The sequence below is a fragment of the Manis pentadactyla genome, chromosome 4 (genome assembly GCF_030020395.1).
Source record: "Manis pentadactyla isolate mManPen7 chromosome 4, mManPen7.hap1, whole genome shotgun sequence".
Lineage (NCBI taxonomy): Eukaryota > Metazoa > Chordata > Mammalia > Pholidota > Manidae > Manis > Manis pentadactyla.
This window is the reverse complement of record NC_080022.1, coordinates 76,496,442-76,520,404: the sequence shown is the minus strand read 5'-3', so window position 1 is coordinate 76,520,404 and position 23,963 is coordinate 76,496,442. Positions and strand designations below refer to the sequence as shown.

Sequence of the window (23,963 nt, the reverse complement as noted above, 5' to 3'; positions counted from 1 at the left end):
AAGGCAAGTAGTGTTTCTACAACATTTTGCTATGCTGATGGACAGTGACTGTAAAGGGGTTTATAGGGGAGACCTGGTATAGGGGAGAGCCTAGTAAACATAATATTCATCATGTAAGTGTAGATTAGTGATACCAAAAAAGAAAATAAAAAAGGCAGTTCCTGTGTGGTAACCTCCAATGAGTTCTACACAAGGGTATAAAGGGCATATAAAAGTGTAGGCAAAGGGTCTGTTTGTGTTTATACAGTGGATCAAAGCCTAATTGGGCTACCCCAAAAATGAACTAAGATACGATATGAAAAAGAACTTCCAACATCAGCACTCTCTGGAAGACTCATGCCAGAAGATGATCATCAAAAAACCCCAACAAAGATCCACGCACTGCTACAGCTGTAGATGCACTCATCCCACCAGCTCCTGGACTTGCCATGGGAATGAAGAAGGAGATATCTAAGCTGGCCTGTGCATACAGTAAAACAACAAATTTGACTGGATCTATACTGTTGGAACTCAATCAAGAATTAGGAGAAGTGCAAATTGTAGCACTCCAAAATCTTACAACTACAGACTATTTACTGTTAAAAGAACATAAGGGATGTGAACATTCCCCAGGAATGGGTTGTTTTAATTTGTCTGATTTCTCTCAGACTGTTCAAGTTCAGTTGGACAACATCCACCATATCATAGATAAGTTTTCACCAATTCCTAAGGTGCCTAACTGGTTTTCTTGGTTTCACTGGAGATGGCTGGCAATTACAGGTATGCTTTGGTTATGTAACTATACTCCTATTATGTTAATGTGTGTGTGCAATTTAAGTAGTAGCTTAAAACCTATACATGCTGAAGTTACTCTACAAGAAGATATGTCAAAGAAATAATCAATCTTCCCATGTTTTCTTTCACCTGCTACTTCTATAGCTTTTCTTCTTCCTTCCTAATTACAACCCTTAAATAGAATTCATTCCTCATATCAAATTTACCAAGTATCATAATTCTTCCAAGTGGTAAAGATACCTCAAGACAAATGCTGGGCATAGAAGCTACAGGGCATAAATATGCAAAGAAATAAAAAGCTAACCATTTCAAACAATAAGGCTTCTCTCTCACTTACCAACTTTACATTTCCCTGTATGGCCCCGGAAGATAACTGGTTAGCCAGAGACGGGTAAGATTCCTCAAGGGAGGAACAACCTAAGACAGGCACAGTCGCAGGGGGGTCAGGTGAGAAATTGGGGATCAACAGAGGTAAGGCTTCGAACCTCACCCCCCCATTCTGAGAGAAATCTTCTGCATCCGTGGATGTTTTATTGCCCTTGTCTAGCTTGGATTAACACATAGTCTACAGGCACACACCTGATCATCTACATTTGCTCTCTTACAACACTAAACTATGTTTTCTACCTTTATCTTGTATCTACCTACCACTTCAGCATTTTATTAAAATTAATAATAATAAAGAGAGAAATGTGGTATTCACATATAAATCAAGGATAAAAATCAAATGAGTATTCATATTTGAACTGACTGTCTATAGTTCATAATGCATGAGCAAAACCGAAAGTTTCTGTGATGACTGCCCCTGTACTGTTCACCATGTAAGAACTTATTCACTATGTAAGAATTTGTTCTCCATGTAAGAACTTGTTTGTTATGCCTCAGAAGATTGGAGACTGACGAAAATTAAGCTTGGGGTGGATTAATGATTGTGCATTGAGCATTGACTCCCCTATACAAAATTTTATTGTTGTTAACAACCATTTGATCAATAAATATGAGAGATGCCCTCACAACAACAACAACAACAACAAAAAAAGTACACACTTCCAATTGTAAAATAAATAAGTAACCGGGATGTAATGTACAGCATAAGGAATATAGTCAAAATATTGTAACAACTTGGTATGGTGATAGCTGGTACCTAGAATTATCATGTATATAAATGTTGAATCACTGTGTTGTACACCTGAAACTAATGTAATGTAATACTGTGTGTCAACTACCCTTCAATAAAAAATAATTATCTACAAAAAAAAAAAGAGGAATGTGGAAAAATTAGACACTTAAGTGCAGAAAATTTCACCTTCCAAAATATATTCAGATTTCAACCATGTCTGCCTCATCTCTGCTGCTATTGTCCTGGTCTAAGCCAATATCAGTTCTGAATTAGATTATTACGATATGCTCATGACTGGTCTCTGTACTTCTACCACTGACCCATATAGATTAGTCTCAACTGAGCAGCCCGAATGATCCTATTACAATACTATGTTTCTCCTCTGCTCAAAACTTTGTAATAACTCTGTCCCACTCAGAGAAAAACAAAATCTTTATAGGAGTCCTGCAAGGCACTATGTTATCCACACTTCTCCCGCCCTCAGTACCAGGGCCAAAGCCACCTCCTTCACTACTGCTTTACTGCAGCCACACTGGTCCTTCTTGCACTTCCCTGAACATCCCAGCCCTGTCTCAGGGCTGTTGCATTTGCAATACCCCCTGCCTGGAATTTTCCTTTTCCTGATATCTGCATGGCTCAATGCCTGGTCTTATTCAGGCCTTGTTGAAACTTACCTAGATTCCAAGCAGATCTCTGGCACTACCACTCTGGTCCAAGCCTTCACCAGCTCTTGCTTGGACAATGCTCCAAGGCTGACTTGACATTATAATCCCAGCCCTGTACCTAGCACTCCCTTTCCTGCTGCCCTGCCTTCTTTCCTCCATAGCATTTAGTGCCTTTGAACATGCAACATGTTTTAGTTACTTATGTATTTCTCTTCTGCTTTCCTTCCACTGAATGTAAGTCCCACAAAGGCAGGAATTTTTGGACACTACTTTGTCCCTAATGTCCAGGAGCACGCCTGGCTCATATCTGCCATTTAATAGATTTTTGTTGAATGGGGAATAAAATGGTAGAAACAGAACCTATACACAAATGTCACATAAACGGCGATAAGTGAAGGACTATATGTCCAACAGAGGAGTCAAGAACCTGGAAGTAAATGGATGACAGCACCAAATATAAAATGCTTCAACTTTGTATGTAAAAACAGGCTTCACACTGCTCTATGAGAGATTTAGGGTAGACAGGATGAACCTGTTTACAAATAATGGAGTAGAAGGCTTTAGAACAAAACCTGTGGGTTGGCCATTCCATGGAGATATGAAAAATAGGTGAGACTCCCCCTATGGAGGCAGAGTGTTTTAAGAAAAAGCCCCCTGCTGCTCCACTCGGAGTCTAAGATGAGTATTTCTCCAGGTGACACCACCGTTTGACTGAACCAGCAGGAAGTCTCATGTGTTTCCAAAGGGAAACGGATGGACTCACATTAAATTAGGAACCGCCATTTGGAAAACTTGTTGACAGAATCTGGGCTCAGCCAGTCTCCTGAAATTTATTAGAGCATCTTGGGGGAAATAAAACCCAGGGTAGGTAGAGTAGTGGCTCTCAATGTCGGTTACACAATGGAATCAGTTGGAAAGCTTTAAAAGTACTAATGCTTGGATCCAGTTCCATCAGAATGCCTGCGGGGGACCCCCAGCACAGGTTTCTTTTTAAAAGACCAGGTGATTCTAACATACAGCTGAGGTTAACAACTATTTCCCTGGAAACATCTTATTTCCCTGTCATGTGATAAAAAGTAAACCTATGGACCAGATAAGATAAACCAGAGTTTTCTCTGGGTCTACCAAGGCAGAGTTCACTTACACAAAATGATTTCAGAACTCTATGAATCTATATTTAATAATATAAGCGGTAGGTTGATTGTACCTTTAGTTAGTATGTACCTCAGATCCCGCCTCTCCCCAGGTCACCACAGGGAGACGGACAGGCTCTCCCACCAGCCCGCCTTCCCAGGGGAGGAGCATGCTACTAGCACCATGATGAAAGGGGCTGAGACCATCTGCAGGGTCTGATTTTGGATGGCGGTGGCTGAGTATTTTCATATGTGGTCCAAGACCAATACTTTTCCTACCTGCTCTGTTCACTCCCCCTGGGTTATTTGCTCACTCCTTCATCTCCCCTCCCACACTGCACATTCTGTAAGGGCAGGCTGTTGCTCACTGTGGCAGTCCTAGCCCCTGACCTAGCTGTTGGAGCAGGAATGGTTTTATAGGACAAGAAGCGGCACCTGTATAGCCGTGGTTTGCCCCTGCAGAATATTTGCTGAATGCAAATGATGCTTTGAAAACACTATAACCACACTCAGGATGGAGTCTATTTTTATTTTGTGGGTGATCTATTTTAGAGTAATAGTAAGTATTGATCTTACCTGGCACAGATCTCTTTGGGCATAAAGAAAAGCTTCACTCCATCACAACCTGAGCTAAGGTTTACTGTATCTAGATGGTGTCAGGCACTTAACACATATCTTACTATGTAATCCCCAAACATCTCTAAGCTCCAGGTGCCATCAGCCTACTCTTGCAGAAGAAACTGAGACTTCTGAGGGTTGAATATCCTGCCAAGGGCTTCCCAGCACAAAGGAGAGGGGCTTGACTGCAACTCAGGCAATCCGTTTTCAGAGCCAATTATTGTGAATTGTTAAATCTAACATTCTATGGAAGGCAGAAACAACAGAATTGAAAATTGAATTCCTTCTTGGTTTAATTTAGAAATTAGCAAGCAAGGGTATTTTCCTTTACTCTTAAAAACTGGGAGTGTTACTAAAAAGTGCCCATTAACTTACATAATGTATCAAAGATGCTTTCTTTTACATTTATTTTATACTCAGAGTAAAATACATACTCTGAGATGTTTTCTTTTATATTTCTTTGCTCTTCCATTGGCAGTGGCTCCTAACTCCTTGGCTTTAAATTTCTTAGCTCTTCAGTCTCTTGGTCAAGCACTTAGTTACTTTAAAGAATTTAAAAGGTAGAATCTACTTCATCCAATAGCTAAATGAGACCACAGACAGTCCATTATCCTGTTGGAAAAGTGCCCATTTTCAGCATACTGTACATTCATATTTCTAATAAACATTTTATAGAATATCACTCAGTAAAGAAAGATACATACACAGGTTCAATGTTTGTATCAACTGCTTAGTTTTGGAAAGATGAGGATTACTTTAATCTTGTTCATGGGTGATTCTAATATAAAAATAGTGATGGCACTTATGTGTGATCTTTCTAAAAATGAGGACATAGCTGTTTATTTAAAATATTCTGTTTCTGCTACCTTCCCCACTTCCAAACATAAATGCCTTAGTTGGAGTAGGAGATGTTGAGAGATGGAGAATGGCTATTTTGAAATGTTATGGAGGTTACAAATTTTCTAACTCTTTTTGGATTATAGTCTAAATACAGATATATTTTAAAACAGGCTTCATTCCAGGTTTCCAAGCAAACATACCCAAATAGATTAATTAATACATCAGAGCTTTACACTGTTTTCAAATGCTATACTTACACTGCTTATGATGTCACACAAATAATTTTAATTCAGTTTGAATATGTCAACAGGAAGAGGTCTGGCAAAAGTATAAAAATCTGAAGCAAACTAATTCTGAGACTCAAGCAATTCCATTACCAGAAATGTTAGTTAAACCAAACAGCAGTGTGGCCAAAGAACATCAACGAACATCACTGTTTTCAAGATCTGTGGTTTCCTCATATAAGGGATTTATTCTACTCTTATTTGGATGTAGCACAGGAGGCTTTTTGAAAGCACGGTATATTTTAATTAAAAAATTCTCAATACAGCTGAGTAAAGGTAAAGATGCTCAGTCATACACTTAACATTCCTGAGATTCTCTATAGATACATCTGCTCAACCTTAATAACACACCTTCTTGCCTCACCTAAAACATTGTTGGTTTTATGTATAAAATATTCTAATGTGATTTGGCCCTTTGTGTATGGCTCCGGGTTGGGTCTAAAATGTTTTTTCCATTCCATTGAAGAATAGGTCCTCTGAAAGTTTTTTGGAAACAGTCAACTGACAGTCTACCAGTTAACAGGTTAAGCATCCTTCTTCTAAAGCACAATGGCCCCAGCTTACTAAGCCAGGGACCATTTCATAAAGATGTGGAATGTTCCAACTTAGGACACTGACAGGATATTAACAGCACTTTAATACACAATTCAAAGGTACTCTGTGCAAATTCTCATCTCTATAAAGTGACTTACAGCTATTTTGTACATTTAGGTGATATGAAGTCCTTAGTCCTAAACATTGCCAACAGCAATGCCAACACTCCTGTTATTACCTTATAGGTGTATATTACCTCACTGAACATCTGCATTCCCAGAACTCTAAGTTTAGTCATAAGCAGCTACATTAAGCTAAAAAATAAAAATAAAAGTAAGTCATCTCTACTCACTGTTCAACATAAAGCAGTGGTTACCATGCAAATATTATACCAGAGAGACCTACATTTGATTCCAACTCCATGCCAACCTCTTTAAATTATGCACACTTAGAAAAGTGCCTAGCAGTAAATATAATATTATCAACCTCATTATTTAATTAAGAAACTATTAGCAAGGCTTCTTTCCTGGGAAGTTTCTGGATTCTGAAAAATCTGATTTACTGTATGTTCCTTTATATCTTCTGTTCATGAAAAATGCCTAAAAGTACCCCAAATTGTGGTGTCTTCTTTAAAACATTTGGTAATTTTTTCCCCTTGCCTCAAGAAAGGCCATTTCCTTCAAATAGCCATCTTTAATTCTATGTGTTATCTGTCCTTATTGCATGGATATACTGAAACTAAACTCCATGAAAATGCCAACCTGCCCCAATTCTTGAACTACACATCTAGAAATCTAGAGTCCTCAGAAGTACAAATCTGCTAGATCCCACCACAGACTACACGAGTCCTGAAGCTTACTCAGTACCTAGCATGTCTGGTGCACAACCCAAAGTTTTAAGGAAACCTCAATAGCTGAGACCAGCAATGCTAAAGCCAACTGAATAGTTCTGAAGAACCAGGGTCCAGCCTACCCCGCTCCTTCAGGTGGTTGGACTTACTAGCACGAAGATCATACCACTATGGAAAAGCCATCCAACCAACTGATGCCATCCAAGAACCCAGCTGCCTTCTTGGATCAACAGGACAGTCAGCCACTGTGGCTGCAGAAACCAGCCAAGATGTGTGGCCCTAGTCTGTCCCCATAGGAGGGACTTCCTGCAAGTTGCATCATGATCTCCAAGAGTAGTCACTGAAAGGGCACTCATGTTGAATTTTCCTTGCTAGGTTAACTATTATGCCCTAGAACTAGAAGGGGGCAACACTGAAGTGGGAGAGATCACTTACTGTCTCCCAATATCCAGTCTTTCCTTTTTATATTATAATAGATAAGTACAAGGTCTTGCCTCTTTGCAGGTAGGCGTGACCAGGGAACTTAGCCAATGTCTTAGCCAATGAAATATAAACAGAAAAGACATTCAACTCTTGAGTTAGGCCCTTAAAGGCAGGGAGCTTGCCTTCAACATACCCTTCTCCCCGCTTCTGAGCTGGGACGTAAGTTTAGTATTAATCATCTTCAATCAGATCAGCGAAGGATACATGACAGCAGTGGGGGAACATCAAGACACAAGGAGGCTGAACGCTTTACATCACAGACCCACATGACTATGTTTCTACCAATATTAGAGACAAAGAAATAATCTCCGTTCTTGTTTAAGCCACCATTAGGGAGGGAGGAAACAGAGAGACTCTCTGACAGCATTTGAACTCATAACTTAACTCTTTAGGCATATGAGCAATGCTCACACTGGAAGATGTGAATAAATGCCAGCTGGGGTGTAGAAGAGGCCACAGAATACACATGGTAGGTTTTCCAGGCACAGTGACTTTACTCAAAGATTTTGGATTGAAAGGAAGTGTTATATTGAAACCAGAAAGGATATAGTTTGATGTGCTTTTTAAAGTTAAAAAACACATTGTTAAATGAAATTTGGTGCATCAAACAATGCTTCTAGCTCTACTCCAAATTTGAAATTAGCAGAAAACCTCTTCCATCCTGAAGGAGGCTCTGATGGCAAGGATGAAGACCATTAGTTAAAGGAAGAACATTAGACTAGAAGTCCAAGGTTCCTGACCCAACTCCACTTCTGACTATACTATATTAGACAAGTCCTACTTCCCTGGTGCTTTTATACTTATAAAGCAGAGCTATGTATCTATGAATCTAGTCAGTACACTGTCGTACATACATACAGTTAACCCTTGAACAATTCAGCAGTTAGGGGGGCTGATCCCTTTTGTAGTAAAAAATCTACATATAAGTTTTGACTTCTGGAAAACGTAACTACTAATAACCTACTGTTGATTTTGCGGTAGTAAATTATGAAAGATACTAGTATTTACATATATTTTATGCATTCATGATACACCTTTTTCTTAATTTTTTTGATATTTGTAGGCTATGTTGTTTGTCTGAGTTTTTCAAATTGTCACAAATCACCAAAAAAATCTCCAATATATTTACTGAAAAAAATCTGTGTGTAAGTGGACTGTGTAGTTCAAACCCATGTTATTCAAGGCTTCAACTGTATAACTATTGGGCTGCAGAGGGGTAAAGATGAGTTAGATGTGTTCTTGAAGGGCAATGAGATGCTATGAATTGTAATTCTGGGACACTGACATCTGAGTGGAAGCCTTTCAAAATAAGGCCATTCAACAAATCTATAATGAAGCTCTTCAGTGGAAAAACTACAATTCACACAGAGCTCCCAAACAGCTTTCTGTGCCTCACCATTAAATATGCAGACACAATTCTGAATTATCAGGCATTTGGGGAATGTGTCCAACATGAAAGACAGATATAAACAAGATAAACACAATAAGATGCAAACACATAGCAAATCCAAAAGCAATAGAAACACACAAAGCAGAGGGCAACAGATTATATTTTAAAAACTCTAAACTCTGATATTCTCATGGATCTTGCAGAAGCTATTGTGTCCATAAAATAAGCAATAGAAAAAGCTTGGAAATTAAAAATAAGATAATTAAAACAAGTCATCATATGGGTTAGATTATAATATTGAGGAAATTCATCTTGAAGTAGAAAAGACAAATGAAGAAGAAACAGACATAGAGATTCCAGATCCAGTATCTGAAAAACAGCAATTTCATAAAGAGAAAAAAGATAAAATGAGTGAGAAATTACCAGGGAAATACTACAAGAAAAATGTCCCAAACTGCAAGCTATGATTCTTATTTAAAAGGTTGTCTAAAGCATCTAGCACAAGGAATGAATGGAGGCTCATGCCATCATGAGGTTTCAGAACACCAGGAATACAGATCCCAAAAGCTTCTGGGAAGAGTGGGGTAAGAGGACACACACAAAGAAACAAAACTCAGAACAGCGCAAGGCTTCTCAGTGACAGTACAGGAGGCTAGAAAATAATGGTCAAAAAAAAATAAACCTTCAAAATTCTTAGTGAAAGTAGTTGTTAATTTGGAGTTCAATATCCAGCCAAACTAACGTTCAAATCTGGGAGTACATCAGAATAAACAATATATTTGAAACACTGAGAGACTCTGGAAAACTGGCTTTTACGTAATTCTTTCTTTAAAAAGTACTGAGGATTATAAAGACAATAAAAAGTCTCTCCCTTACGCCCCAGCTTAGACATCCAGCTGCTGACTTCACATTTACATTGGATGTGTAATAGCCGTTTCAAAATTAGTAAATCCAAAACAAAATTCTTTTCACTCCCAAGTCTGCTATTCCTATAAAATCTTCCACATGTCAGTTCCTCTGGTTCAAAACTTTAGAGTTAATTTTGACTTCATTCTATCACCTCCTGGTCTATTCTGTCAGCAAAGCCTATTGGGTCAACCTTTGAAATATCCCCAGAATCTGACCATTTCTCATTACCTCTGCTGCTACAACCAAGCCACCAGCAGGGCTTGTGCTTTTCTGCAACAACTTCCTAACTAGTCTCCATGTTTCCATTCTTGTCTCCCAGTCTAACCTTTTCTCTACCACAGTCTCTTAAAGTATGTCTTTTCAGGGAATTGGTGAGGTAAAAACTATTTTCACAAGAATACTATATATTATTTACCTTTTGAATTCTCATTCTGCCAAATGAGTGTACAGAGGAGTTTCCTAGAAGCTGTATGTTGTGTGATAGAGCACAGACTGAATGCCAGACATTAAAAATATTTGTGAAAACATTAAAGTATTGTTCTTCTCCTTTTGGGGGGAAAATATAATTATTTTCATAAAAAATATTATTTGTGTTAACACATAGTGACTTTGTTATTTAAAACAAATAGTTTTACATTTCTAATACGATAAATATCTACACATATAACCCACATAAAGTTCTCTGAAGGTCTTCAATAATTTTTTAAGAGTACAAAGGCCTTGAGGCCAAAAAGTTGGCTAAGGGCTCATCTACACTGCAGCCAGATTGATCCTTTTAAAAGTCAAATCAGATTATGACTCCCATTTGCTCCGAACCCTCTAATGGCTCGTCTCATTCAGACTAGAGGTGAACGAGATACTTGCCGCGCCTACAGCACCCTCTCTTCATAGCTACTGCTGTCCCCCTTGCTTGGTGCCCTCCCTGCACAGAGCCTATCTGCTGCTCCTCCATCATGCCGGGGATATATCTTCATATTAATGTTCCCTATGCTCAGATCTCTTTCCCAGATGTGGTTAGCTCCCTCCCCACCTCCAGGTCTTTGCCTTCTGAGCCATATTTTTAACTGCTTCCCTTTTTGGATTTTTAAATACTTGCCAGTATCCCTCTTCTCCTGTGGCAGCATTACTCCTTATCTTGGCCATTCATATTATTTACCTGAATCCCTTTGTCTCAGAGTAAGTCCACAGGGACAGTGACTGGTTTATAATCTCTTCAAAGGACAGCAGATCTGGTGGTGTGTACTATGTACCCAGTAGAGTCTTAAGTTAAAGACGTGGTTGATCTCAAGGGGTTATCTGGCTAAACGTCAGGCAAGACCACATTCAACCCATGGCAGAGAACCCCAATACTATTCTGTTTTTTAAATCTCCTAAAGACACACAGCTCTTATGAAAATTTGTGAAAAGGCTAACGACTTGATGTCATCCCGATTTCACATTTACATTGGATGTGCAATAGGCATTTCAAAATGAGTAAGTCCAAAAGAGAATTTTCTTGTGTTGCAAATTAAACTTTTATTTCTTTTCAGATGAGATGTACAATTGTTCTTCATATTCAGTTGGAGACCCCTTCACACTCTTGGAAGTAATTATTGAAATTTCTCCTTGTCCTCATCTTTGCTGAAACATCCCAATTCCTTTTATTTTTTCCCACATAGATTCAGTTTTTCTGTGCCCTCATGCTCTTTGTGCTCTTTCCCAAGTTTGTCATCTTCCTATTTATTTGTATAGTCCTAAATTAAATTGTAAGAGGTAGTGTGGTGTCAAAAGATTCTGAGAATCTCCTTTTCTTTTACTGCATCCCAGAGTGTGCTTTTAAAATATACAACACATTGCCTTGTAAAAGAAAAATTTTTCCAAATCTGTTTGTATGATGTAACTTGCATCCTCTTTCCAGAAAAAAATGTTCTTGATATAGTGCTTAAGTAATTGTTTCTCACGAACTTTACTGACATTAAGACTTGTTCTGAGAAATCAGTTACCACCCTGCAGTTGACCCAATGTCAACCATGTTCTGTGACCTTAATCAAGTATTATTTTCTTTTGATGTATCTAGTGCTTTTCTAGCCATTCTCTTTTCCTATAAAAGGTCCTTAACCAGAGGGAAATCTTTTAATTAGCCTACTTAGAGAGCTTTCCCTTACAGGAAGTTTGTTAGAAAACTGTGAAAGATGCAAACAATGAAGTTATCAATATGCTTTTTTAATATGGGGATCAGTAAACTTTTTCTATAAAGGGAGAGATGAAAAATATCTAGGCCTTATAGGTCACATATGGTCTGCATTGCATGTTCTTTAAAAAACTGTTTAAACAATCCTTCAGAAATGTAAAAACTCAAGCACAGGTTGTAGACCCAAACTGTACATGGGTCACAGTTTGCCAGTTCCTACTGTAATGGTTCTTGAAGGTTCCATGGGAACTTGCTCATCTGAAAAGAAGCAGAGCTGCTGGCAGCCACTACATTAAGGAACTTCCTGGCACGTATGCTGTTGAGATCTTTTGTGTTTTTCTTCCTGAGCCTTGGATTTTTTTGCTGTGATATGGCAATTCAAGCATTTGAATTATCAAAGTGCAATACTTACCTGGCAGGGGAGATACCATGATCATGAATTGTCAAAGTGCAAAGGCCATCTGAAAGGATTCTCATTCTGTTGGGCTTAAGATGACCTGCCATCTAAGTTGAGAGCTTGGTAAGTAGTCTGGGCCCTACACATTGGTTGAACTTAAGGTTAGAGTTAAAATAGAATTCCTCCCCAGGATGAGATTAGAGAGGTATTTTGATACTGAAGGTGACATAAGGGTCCCCCAGGAAGAGAAGTCAAGTGTAGAATTCAAAGTTTCTGTCCTATGTTTTAAGTTTGAGGATTTTCATGTCCAGTGCTTTGTATCTGACACATTCTATGTCTAAATGTCTGTTATATGACTAAGAAACAACCAATGTCCTTAAAGAAAGTTAGGGATGAGCAAGGATACATTGTGAAGAAAAAATGTATCCCAACTTGGAAATGAGACAAAAGGAGAAGACTTTATCCTTTCAATGTAATACTGAAGAAATGTTTCAGTGGCCCATCCAAGGATAATTTAGGGAAATATATCTTTCTTTGACTTGCTGATTACTGCTGATTAAATCCCAGACTTGTAGATTTTTGTCCAGTAGAAAAGAAAACCTGAAACTTTATGTTTTTTATTGCCCTGAAGGATATTACCCAGTTTTGAATCTGACCTAGCAATGTTATTTTAACTTTCTTTTTTCAAATAGTTCCTTAAATGTTCTTTGACCCAGTTGGCTCCTTTATTAAGGAGTTGACTAAACCTTCAACATGCTCAATCTTTATTAATCTGAGTCAAGCTCAACCTTCATGAAAATTATTCTTTGCCAACTTTCACAGAAGTCTTACTTTATGTTTTGCTTACAGTGGTTTTGTGTATATGCTTGCTTATGTCTAACAGGTAGGAATCCAGTCAGAGGTTTTCTGTACATTTGCCTGTATCTGGAAGTGGTTATTAATGGTCAATGAGTTGTCTGGGCACCTACCAGACCTACAGCTTCCCACTTGCTCATGGCACCCCTAAGAATGAAGGTCCACTGGTTGTGGGAGTTTGTCCTTTGTGAGGTCAGAGAACACCTCCTCAAACAAGTGCATTCACTTTGAAAGGAAAAAAAAGGGGGACTCCACATGGGTGATTCTATGAGGGTGTGAAGAGAAAGGGTTAAGACAACTTTCTGACAGGTCTTAATATGACATGAATTAAAACAAATTCCAAATCAACCAAGACAGACAGAATCTATTATTTATCAGGAGAGTCCCTCCATCACAATCTCAGGCAAAAGAGCAGTGCCTGAATGCTAACCAGTGAAAGATGTTTTACTTTTAAAAGTACCTTTCCTTCTTTCCAGAGAGAAATTAACAAGACTATGAAGACTTTCAAATAAACAGAATTCACATTTTCTAGGCAGAAGCTAATCAACACTTACATACATCTAGAATAACGGAATATTCTATGAATATTATGAAATTATATGTGAAAAATCCCCACCCTCCCCATGCCCAACCACCACCAACTCAAAACGAAAAGAGGAAAAAACGCACAAAATGGAAGTTTGGAATTAATGGGTGGTGTCCAGGTCGTGAAAGATAAGGAACCAAAAATATGCAAATAGCTATCCAGTCAGCCTTCAGCAGGCTTTTCTATATTTCTTAGCCAGGACCTTCAATCCAAAATTTAGAGATTTAATAATGCTTTAATAATACTTTGTTCAAACTGTGATTGAATTATATAAAACTCAAAGTTCACTTGATATTCCTGATCATGGTGAATACTTTCACAAATTAAAACTATTTTCCTAGTTTTCATGAAAAAGAAAGCTAAATGTCTTAACCCTTATTTTATTCTAGTTTAGGATATGATGCAAAAAATCACATCTCATTTACATTAAAATTTCAAACAAAGTTACCTATGGCCCAGCAATTCTACTTCTACACAGACCTATCCAGCAGAGAAAAGAAAACATACATTCACACGAAAAGTGTGTACAAATGTTCATAGGAGCAATATTCCTCATAGCTCCCAAGTGGAAACAATCTAAATGTCCGTCAACTGATGAATGATTAAAGAAAACATGGTATATCACACAAAGGAATATTATTTGATAATAAAAGGGCAGAGAGTATGGATACATGCTACAACATGGATGAACCTCAAATACATGCTAACTGAAAGAAGCCATTCCAAAAAGACCACATTTTGCATGATACCATTTACATAACATGTCCAGAATAGGCAAATCTACTGAGACAGAAAATAAATTAGTGGCTGCCTAGAGCTTGGGAGTAGAAGTTGGAGGGGGTGTATGGTGGGAAGTGATAGTTAATCGGCACAGGTTTCTTTTTGGGGTGCTGAAAATGTTCTAAAGTTAGATTATGGTGATGATTACATAATTCTTCAATTATACTAAAAACTAATGGATTGTATACTTTAAACAAATGTTATAATATGCAAATTATCTCAACAAGACTGTTAAAATGTGTTTTAGTTAAAATGTGATCTGTTCTCTGATAGGATGTTTATTTCATTGGAAGTAACTAAATTCCTTATATTTACTTTATAGGCCAGATCGTTATTTACACTAAAGATTTAAATGTTTTTAGATATGCTCAACGACACTGAATTATTACATTGAATTATAAGGTTGTGCTGTATGGCAAACAAAGAAACAAACTAGAAAACCCCAAATCTATACACTGAAGACATTAGCTGTTATCAGTAAGCCTTTCACAGGAGAGGGGAAAATGCTATATCTTCTAGCTGCATTCTTTCTGCCAACAGGTGTCTGTTTCTTTAGTGGTCATTGAAAATTCAGGGCCATGTTACAGTAACATAAACCATGGCGTGTCATCATTCTCTGACAAGTTTTTAAGATGAAGAGTGATTAAATTAATTTTAAGTGGCAATGTGAATTTTTCAAGATAATTATTTGAAAAAATAGCTTAATAGGATAGATAACTGATAACTGGTAACTTAGAAAGAAAAATTATTTTTGAGATGACCTTTTCTCAATATGAGGCTGTAAAATTATTTACTTACTGTATATTCTACTCAGATGGCAGAAGATATTTTTTTTCTCACCCAACCTAAATGTGTTCCTTTAGGAGGGATAATTAGCTTTCTTGCTTTTGTGCTGCTTTCTGGTCTTCCAAAATCACAAATAACTGAAAGCAAACAAGCAGAATAATAAGAGATTCCACCCTCTAGAGAAATTAAAAATTTGACATTTCTTAAATACTTCCTGATTTAGTTCTTTCTAGTTAATAAGCTAGTCAAAACTGTGGCCTTATCATCGGGCATCTGTATCCTTATCTGACAGTGTTATAATGTTGCACTAAGATTATATGACAAATCTGTAGCAATAAAAAGAGCAGGTTTTTATACTGATAATACATTTGATACATACTGGACAGCATCTAGGTAGCACCAAAGGTATGCTTCCTCTCCTACAACATAAGATGTGGCATTCTCAAGTAAAAAGGATGCTAGAAATCATTCGATTTAATTGATTTGCTCCATAAATCCTTAATTAGTTCAACAGTAGGCTGTTCTAATTATTGCAGTCACATTATGGGGAAAGCTGCCAAGTTAAAAAAAAAAAGTTGATACATAAAATGGTATTAACATGATTACATTATTAGATACCCTTTCAGGATAAGTAAAATCATCTTCATGTCCAGGACTAACTGAAACTGTCAACAGACTTCTGTACATTTTAAATATCCACATATCAATTAGCAATTAGTGTGGCACCATTTTTTAGCTGCACCTTTGCAGATTCCTTGGGATATGGAATCCTAATTTCTAATCACAAAGTCTGAAGAAGAGATACTTTCACTTTCTCCTTTCCAATCTTTCTGTCTTTAACTTTTTTCATACTTATTGCACCGGCTAGGCTCCTGTATAATGCTGGTGGGGACAAGACTTGTCACTGGAAACCAGTTACCAAGCCACCAGTTAATTGTCAACTGTTAGTCAAAAGTCTAGTAACCCTGAATCCACATTTTTAAAATCTAGTCTAACCATGCTATCTAACCATCCATTATTCTTAGAAGATGTCCCTAGTAAGAATGAGTTTTTGAAATGGCCTATCAGAAACCTTTATCTTGTGTGTAAGACTGAAATAGAACTTTAGCATATGCTCATAAATGATTTGTCAGAAAAGTTTCTAACAGTCTATTCAGTCTCCTGGCTCTCCATCACCATCTCCTTTGGAATGATTTTGCTTTTGCCCTAGTTAGGCATGTAGTTGTTCTTTCTCCATCTTGCATTTCATTCACTTATCCATTTAACAAATATTTATTGATCCTTTGCCACATGGGGCACTGTTCTAAATATGGTGATACAGAAACAACACAACCAAACAAAAATCTAGTACATTTGTATAGTTGGTTGGTCTATTTTTCCTTAAGGTATGCCCCTATACTTTCCTCAGATGAATTTCATTGCTTCATTTTGACTATTTCCTTTCACTTTTAATTACACTTAAAAAATTTTTTTGCTAAGCTCACTTCCAATCCTTGTATCAACACCAAGCCACTCTATCTACCTTATTGAAATATCAGATACATGCTTTTTTTTATGCCCTCCAGATCCTTATAAAAAATGCTTAGGCACTCAACTCAGATTTAAAGCCTAGACATACCTCCAGCTGCTAGCTCCTCAACTTTAACCACTTTCTGCTTATAGGGATCCACGTAGCTATGCACTAACTAGAAAGTGTGTGTGCAGGACAGTATTTCCTAATTCAGCTGATAAGAACATTATTCTGGACCTTGCCAATGTCAAGAGAGATAATACAAAGTAACCTAACAGTATTTTCCTAATGAAGCTATTCTCATAGTCAAGTAATATTAGTTTAATAATCCTCTATTGTATTTTTCCAAATTTGGATTTATAAGTTATATCTCTCCCAGTAAAAAAAAGATATTTGGACCTGTTTCTGATTTTCACAAACCTCAAAAGATATTTGAGAAACACTAGTTGGTAATTTCTATTGACTTGGCAAGTTCTTCAAATATACAATGAGCACTCACAGGACTCATGAGTTTTCACATATTTTGCATATTTAGTGACTTTTGCCTAGGACTTATTTTTATGTCCTGACTTCATATTATATAATACTTAACAACTTAAATATAAAAACATATACTATATAATAGTATCTAATCTCATGCTTCAGGACACTTGCTCCTAACTGCCAGTCACATAGAGTATTTCCATGTACCTATTTCATGGCCCTATAAAGGATGACTTGTAATCACACTATCACATTTCATTACTAGAATTTAAAATAATAAAAAGGTAAATGGATACATGAAGACAGTAGGTTAGAAATGTTACTGTAAATACATGTGTCCTGAGCAGCTGTGTCCCAGGCACTGGCAGGCGCTGTGGCTACAGAAGAGACCTAACAGATGTGGCCTCTGCCCTTATAGAAGTTTCAGTGCAGCTCCATAAACCAAAAGGAGAGAGAAGATGTTGGAAAAACAATTACTAGAGGTTTGAGGGTAAAGGAAAGGGAAAGGAATGACATGGTTAAAATATAAGCTGGAGGAGATGAGAATGAGCAGTTTTGGGGGAAAGAAGCATGCAAATAGCAACAAGTTCAAAATGCCAAGAGAAGCCAAGTAGCTCTAACCCTTGTAGCTCTCGAGACTGGGCATCAGAAACCCAGGCTTATGTTCCTTGGGGAATTGGAGCAAGAAATTGCACATGAAAAAGCTAAGAATGACTTTAGAGGCCCTACTTTTCCCAAATATTTACTTGTTATGAAGTGAAATCTCTTAGGGAACACAGAGTTTCTTAATTATAAATAAATGGCTTAAGATACAAATGCTCTCTTAAAGACAAACTGATTTATATTCACATATAATTGACTAGTTACAAAGAATGAATGGCTAATATCAGAGCCTTCTCAGCATAACAGAAATAAATCAAGGATGTTAAGCATTTAAAGTTTGGAGAGGGCTTCCCATCTGGGAAACAAAAGGATGCAGGTAGGTAGAGGCTTTAGAAGAGAACTTTATGAATTTAATCATCTGTCAAGGCAGAATTGGGACTAAAAGCCTTACATTTTTTGACACATGTATTTCAGTTTAAGAGTCAATAATGCATGCTTTTTTATAAAGGCAAAAAAAAGCTATCTAATTCCAGAGAGTTTGCTAATTAAGGTATCATATATATTCATGAAAATATATATATTGACTTTCCTTCATGTCTTTTAGTTCCATGTGGCTCTTCTATGATTTTTGAACATAATATAGACTCATGCTGCACCATGTTTTCTCAAGCAGGGAGCAATCTTACCTCTGTTGAAAACTGGTTCTGGGAGGCAGGATAAAAAATAATCTTAAACAATGGTTTGTAGTCTGCCAAAATGCCATAGTAGGTAAACAGATACACAGTTTATCTGTGGAATTACAATGTATCTAAAAAAGCCTCATGGAGAGAGGGTAATAATGAAAAAAAAGGTTGAGAAACACTTCTCTAAACTCTCCATGATCTTTTCCCTGGTGTTTCAAGCCCTGGGCAGTTCTTTGGATTAGCCAAACTAACTTTCCTCTTTGCTCTACTCCCACCTTTCTAGTCTATGGGGCTAGTATGGGACTAGCTTTGGTCCTTCCAAGTCCTTAGAAGGGTTCTTCAAATAACATCTATTTCTGGGTTCCTTTGACTCAAACTACTTCAGTCATCTGTAACATTTTCAGTTATTTCCCTAAGCTTTAAAACATTTGTCTTAAAATTGATTTTTTGTCAATTCTTCTTCTTTCTGAACTTTATTCATTTTCTGAACCTATATTACCATTCTGGACCAACTGCCATTCAGTTAAATACACCATACACTACAGAACCGTATTGTAAAAGGACACCCACCCAACACCAGAAAACGATCCTGGATTTCCAATCGCAGAACTTGCAACAGTGTGTTACGCTTCTAAGTAGACAGCCCAGCTTCTTCTTTTGGTTCATGCCTGATGTTGGAACAGTTCAGTCACTCTCTACTTTTTAATGATTAGGACATTTTTGATATATTCCTGCCCAACTAGCTAAGCAAAGCTCTGAGATGACCCCTCTTGCCTTTCTACATCAGCCCTGGGAGCAGTTGGGAATATACTCATGTGCTAGATGTTTGAAGCCACACTAGTTTCTCTCCTCTCTTGCTCATCCTGACCCCACAGTCTCTTTCCTAGTTCTACAGTCCAGGAATGACTGATATCTAGCAGTATTATTAACAGTATTATTGTCATGCTTCGTTTCTTTTACTTCTTCCTTTGTATTTTTTCCACCTCTCATATTAATAGACTGTCTGAGGCTTTTCCCTCTTCAAACTCTCTAATGAAAGTTCACTTCTGGTTGTAGCCTCCATACTGTGCCACTATTAGTCATATTTCCAACTGAAGGGGTTTGAAATCCCCCTTGCTTATTATCTTAACCTCCTCTCTAAGGAAGGTATTCCTTTCCTTCAGGTGAACCCTATTCCTAATCAAAGAAATCCATCTGGACCATTGCCCTGTCTAAAATGCCAAACTACTGAAATACTGTTGATGTGCTCAGTATCTGCCACATAACGAGGGCATTATATGTCCATAGGAGCAACTTACTAATGGAATGTAGCTATCCTACATGGTACCTAAATGGCCAGGGCTTTGTTTAAGAACTATGGCCTTCCAGGAAATATAATACCAGTTAAATAGGTGGAGAAGGCTGGGATAAATAAGTTGCAGAATAAAGCAGCAGCAGCCATTAATAATCACATAACAGACAATTTGGGTGTCCTTCCTAATTATTGTAAGGATCGCTCCCAGAATATCTGATTCATCTTTCATTCAGGAAACAGAAACCATCTACATTTTATACTAAACAAAGGATATAAAGAAATAGAAAAATGTCCCTGTTCTCAAAGACTTTAGTTGTTCATAGGATATTACCCTGGGCAAATAACTAAAAAAGTAAAAAAAAAAATTTAAAGGCCTAGGGGTACATGTTGTCTGAATTATTAGTGAGCTGACAAAGGATTTTAAATGAAAGGTATATGGGCTTAGGAAGTAGGTGGTATTTAGGCTGGGCCTTGAAGAAAGTTGTAGAATTTCAGCTGGTAGAGGCTTGGTCAAGGGTGAGGTGTGTGGTGGGAAGATACTGGGATTGTCATGCTGCCCTAAGTGGTTAGCAGGCTGAAAAATCAGGAGAGGCAGAAAAATAGGAAGTGTGTTGCCAAAAATTACAAATTCCAACTCATTACAATATGGCTAGTAAAGTTCTAAAAAATATACAGAGTGGAGCAAAGGAAAAACTACAGGAGTAAATGTTTATAAGTCAGGACTACAAAAAAAAGGATGTGATTCAAAGTTAAAGATACTAAAAGCTAGATTAGACCCTTAAATAGCTGTCTGAAGAGTGAATCACTTGAGAGCAATGACTAATCACTACATGCATGTAAATGTACATATAGTGAAATACAGCAGAAATTTCTATCAGTGCTAGGATACAGGGGTGTTCATCTCTACCATTTACTGAACACCTATTAGGTGACAGGAGCTGTCCTGTATATGGATTATTATATTTAATCTGCATCTGCACAATAACCCAACTAGATAGGCTTTGTTAACTCCATTATACATGAGGAAACGGGGGCTCAGAGAAGTTCAATAATGAATTTGTTGAATTAGTTTGCACTCCTACTGTGCAGTGGAGCCAGAATATGATACCAGCTTTTCCTATCTTGAGGCCATGCTATTTTCCTAATGCCAATCTAGACTGATTAATATTTTAAGAGAAATTAAGTGAATTCAAGGATACCTCCCCAACAATGCCACCCTCATTGGCTGCAATGTTTTCATCAGTGATCCAGGGCTGGCGATATGGCTAGCACTCGAGGGCTTGAGTAGAAAACCTTGGGTGTGTGCTGCAGCCTATGAGACCATCATTGTCATGTGGATGAGTATAACTGATGAGCAGGAGCGAAATGCCCAGTAGGTTAAACTCTTAATCAGTCATTTAATAGAGTTCCATGGCAAGAACATGGATTTGGGAAACAGTTGGCCCAGATTTCAAATGTGAATTCCACTATATGCCAGTTACATGAAAAACTCTGGACAGGGGACTGTATTTCTTCAATTTACATTTTCTCATATAGTCATTTTGGTAGTTAACAATAAACTTATGGAAGAAAAAAAGCAGCATCTATGGATAATGGAAAACTACTTCATTAATGCTGGGCCTCACTGAGGCATTACATTAGCTGAACAGTCTTGGGCAAGTCACATACTCTGAGCACCTTTCTTCTGTAAAATGTGGAAGACACCATCTACCTTAAATGTTTGTTGTAAGAATATGAAATAATGTGTGTTAGGTACCTGGAGCAGCCTGACTACATTACAGCAATGTGTTTTATTGAATCATTAACACAATGTTTGACAAAATAAATGTTTCCACAGTATTTCTTTTCAAACTTGGACTCTATTATAATGTTATTGATGAGAATAACTTAAAACACTACAGACTTAAAAAATCCTGACAATAATTTGGTAAAAATTGGATACCTTCAGAGTATCTGAAGCCACTGTTCAGAGTAGTAAAAATATTGCTAACCTAGTATTACTTTTAAAAGATAAACTTGTGTAAGTAGAGAGTTATTCACTTTTCTTACAGTTCCCAATACATTTTTTTCACTAAAAGCATTACCTCTAAAAACATTTCATTAAACAAAATGCTTAAGCAACCTGAGAAATAAGACATTAGTACCATTGACAAAGGCTGTGAAAATTTTATTGATAGAAAAATTGTTGAACATGCTTCCTACTTCTGATACCATTATTGGGTTGTTGGCCCTATCTGTGGTCAGTCCATTATGTGAACCATGAAAAATATCCATCCTTCCAAAGCTGCTCTCCATCACCCCTTAGAAGCAAATAAACAAACTATTTTTAAGTTAATCACCCCAAAGTAAAGTATATCAGGGTTATACCCTTGATCTTCCCTATTTAAGTTAGTCAGAGGAATTGCAGGTATCATACATTAGAGCTGAATACAATCTTAATCTGTTATCTAAATCCACACTTTCAACACATGGTTTAGGAATCTGAGCAAATTTGGGGAAGTTCAGCTTACATTTGGGGTTTATGCAAATCCTTAAAAATTAAACAGAATTTATAAAAGTATGCAGCTGATTGGCTCTGGAGAGTTTACAGTGTCGGGCCAAGCCAGAGGCTTACCACCACTTTTGCCCCTCTCCCATTTAGGCCGCATTTTAATGACTTGTCTATGAAGAAGCCCCATGTATGCTTTAGGAAACCACCACATACCTGTCCACAAATAAGACCGTTGGTTCAGGATCCATTTCTTATATTGCCAAGGGCTTGTAAGAAGAGCGTGACTAAAATAGGGCTGTCATTTCCATTATCTATTCCCCCCCCCAAGGCTGCATCAAATAGGGTCATTCAAGACTCCCTCTGCCCAGTGCTGGCAGTCCCACAAAGACTGATCAGTTCTTATTATTTAAGGAGGATGGGAACTTCAAAGTGTTTTTTACTAACTGGTTTGCTGGGAGTTCACAATGCTAAAAAGAATCTGAAACCACGTGAAGTTTGGCCCTAACACTGAAATATCTGTCCCGGGATGTGAGCTAGGTGTCTGTGGTTATACTGCGTGAAATGCTTAAGTAACTGTAATCTGCTGTAGACCGGCAGGCGTGGGGTGGGGGAGGGCAGAATCGGCTGAGGGAGAAAAGAAAGGAACCAGCGTCTGCAGAGCCCATCCTAGGGATCCTGAGTTGCTAACATCCCTAACCACCCCGCTGCTGGGATCCAGCTGCAAACAGAAAGACCTGCGAGTCTGGGTTTGGGTTGAAGGCAGCGGTGTTGGTCTCAACCGCCGGCCTAAGACACCTGGCTTCTGGGGCCCGCCCGGGCGGCTAAACCCTCTCTCGGCTCTGGTCCTGCACGGGGTCAGATACCGCGCTCTCGGTCCCATCGGAGACCTTCACGTTCCTCTCCCTTTCCCCCGAAGTGCTCACTTCGGGGGCTCGGGGGGAGCAAGGGGAGAGCAGGCTAGAAGGGGCAGGCCCTCCTGGGGTCTCCGGGATTTTGAAGGTTGGATAGAAAGACGATTGCCCCCAGCTGTGGCCGCGTTTCACCACGTCCTCCACCCACCACCCCGCCCCCGCCTCCCACCTCCCACTCCCCACCCCGTCCCCGCGTCCCACCTCCCACTCCCCACCCCTAAGTCCGCAGAACCTGCGGCGGCCGCGCGGTGCTTGGCGCCAGGCTGGGGTCCCTCGCCGGACGCTGGGGCTGGCATGGATGGGTGGGGCAGAAGTGGCGGGTCCCTGAGCCCGAGCCCCGGAGGGCTCCCGGGACCACACACTGGGCAGACCACCACATCCCGCCTGCCGAGCGCCGGGGGAGGCAGGGACGCTGGCGAGGCGGGGCGCGTCCCGGCTCCCGCGCACCTAGCGGATCGAGCCCCACGTTGCTCGGCATCCCGCCCCTTCCCATCCCTCCGCGGTCCCGCCCTTACCTCCGGGCGCGCGGGTGCCAGCTGGGGAGGTGTTGGGGCGCAGGGGGCTGTCTCCCGGTCGGGCTCAGCGGCGGCTAGCGACAGCGGGGCCGCCCGAGGGGCCGCTGCTCATGGCTCGTGGCGCCCGGAACACTGCTGCCGCGGCACCAGCGGCGCCTTCCTCCTAGACCTCTTCGCGGGCTCCGAGCCGGGACGCAGCTAACGCCCCAGCCCCGCAGCCCTCCCCTCCGCCTCCCAGCCGCGCACTGAGCCGCCTCCAGCGCCGCCCCGCGCGCAGCTGGGCCAGCGGCAGCCAGCGC

General features: G+C 39.0%; 1 protein-coding gene across 2 annotated transcripts in view; it reads right to left on the bottom strand.

Moving 5' to 3' along the window:
- The window catches only part of LRRC8C (leucine rich repeat containing 8 VRAC subunit C), an 83,328-nt gene extending 59,447 nt beyond the window's left edge, over positions 1 to 23,881 (bottom strand). The window contains exons 1-2 of one of the 2 annotated variants that reach the window (XM_036918374.2): positions 23,665 to 23,881; positions 15,187 to 15,311 (exon numbers count right to left, since the gene is read on the bottom strand). The gene's annotated coding sequence lies outside the window, so the exon portion shown is untranslated. The remainder of the gene's footprint in view (positions 1 to 15,186; positions 15,312 to 23,664) is intronic. The other variant, XM_036918375.2, reaches the window with a different exon arrangement.
- Positions 23,882 to 23,963: the final 82 nt, after the last annotated feature.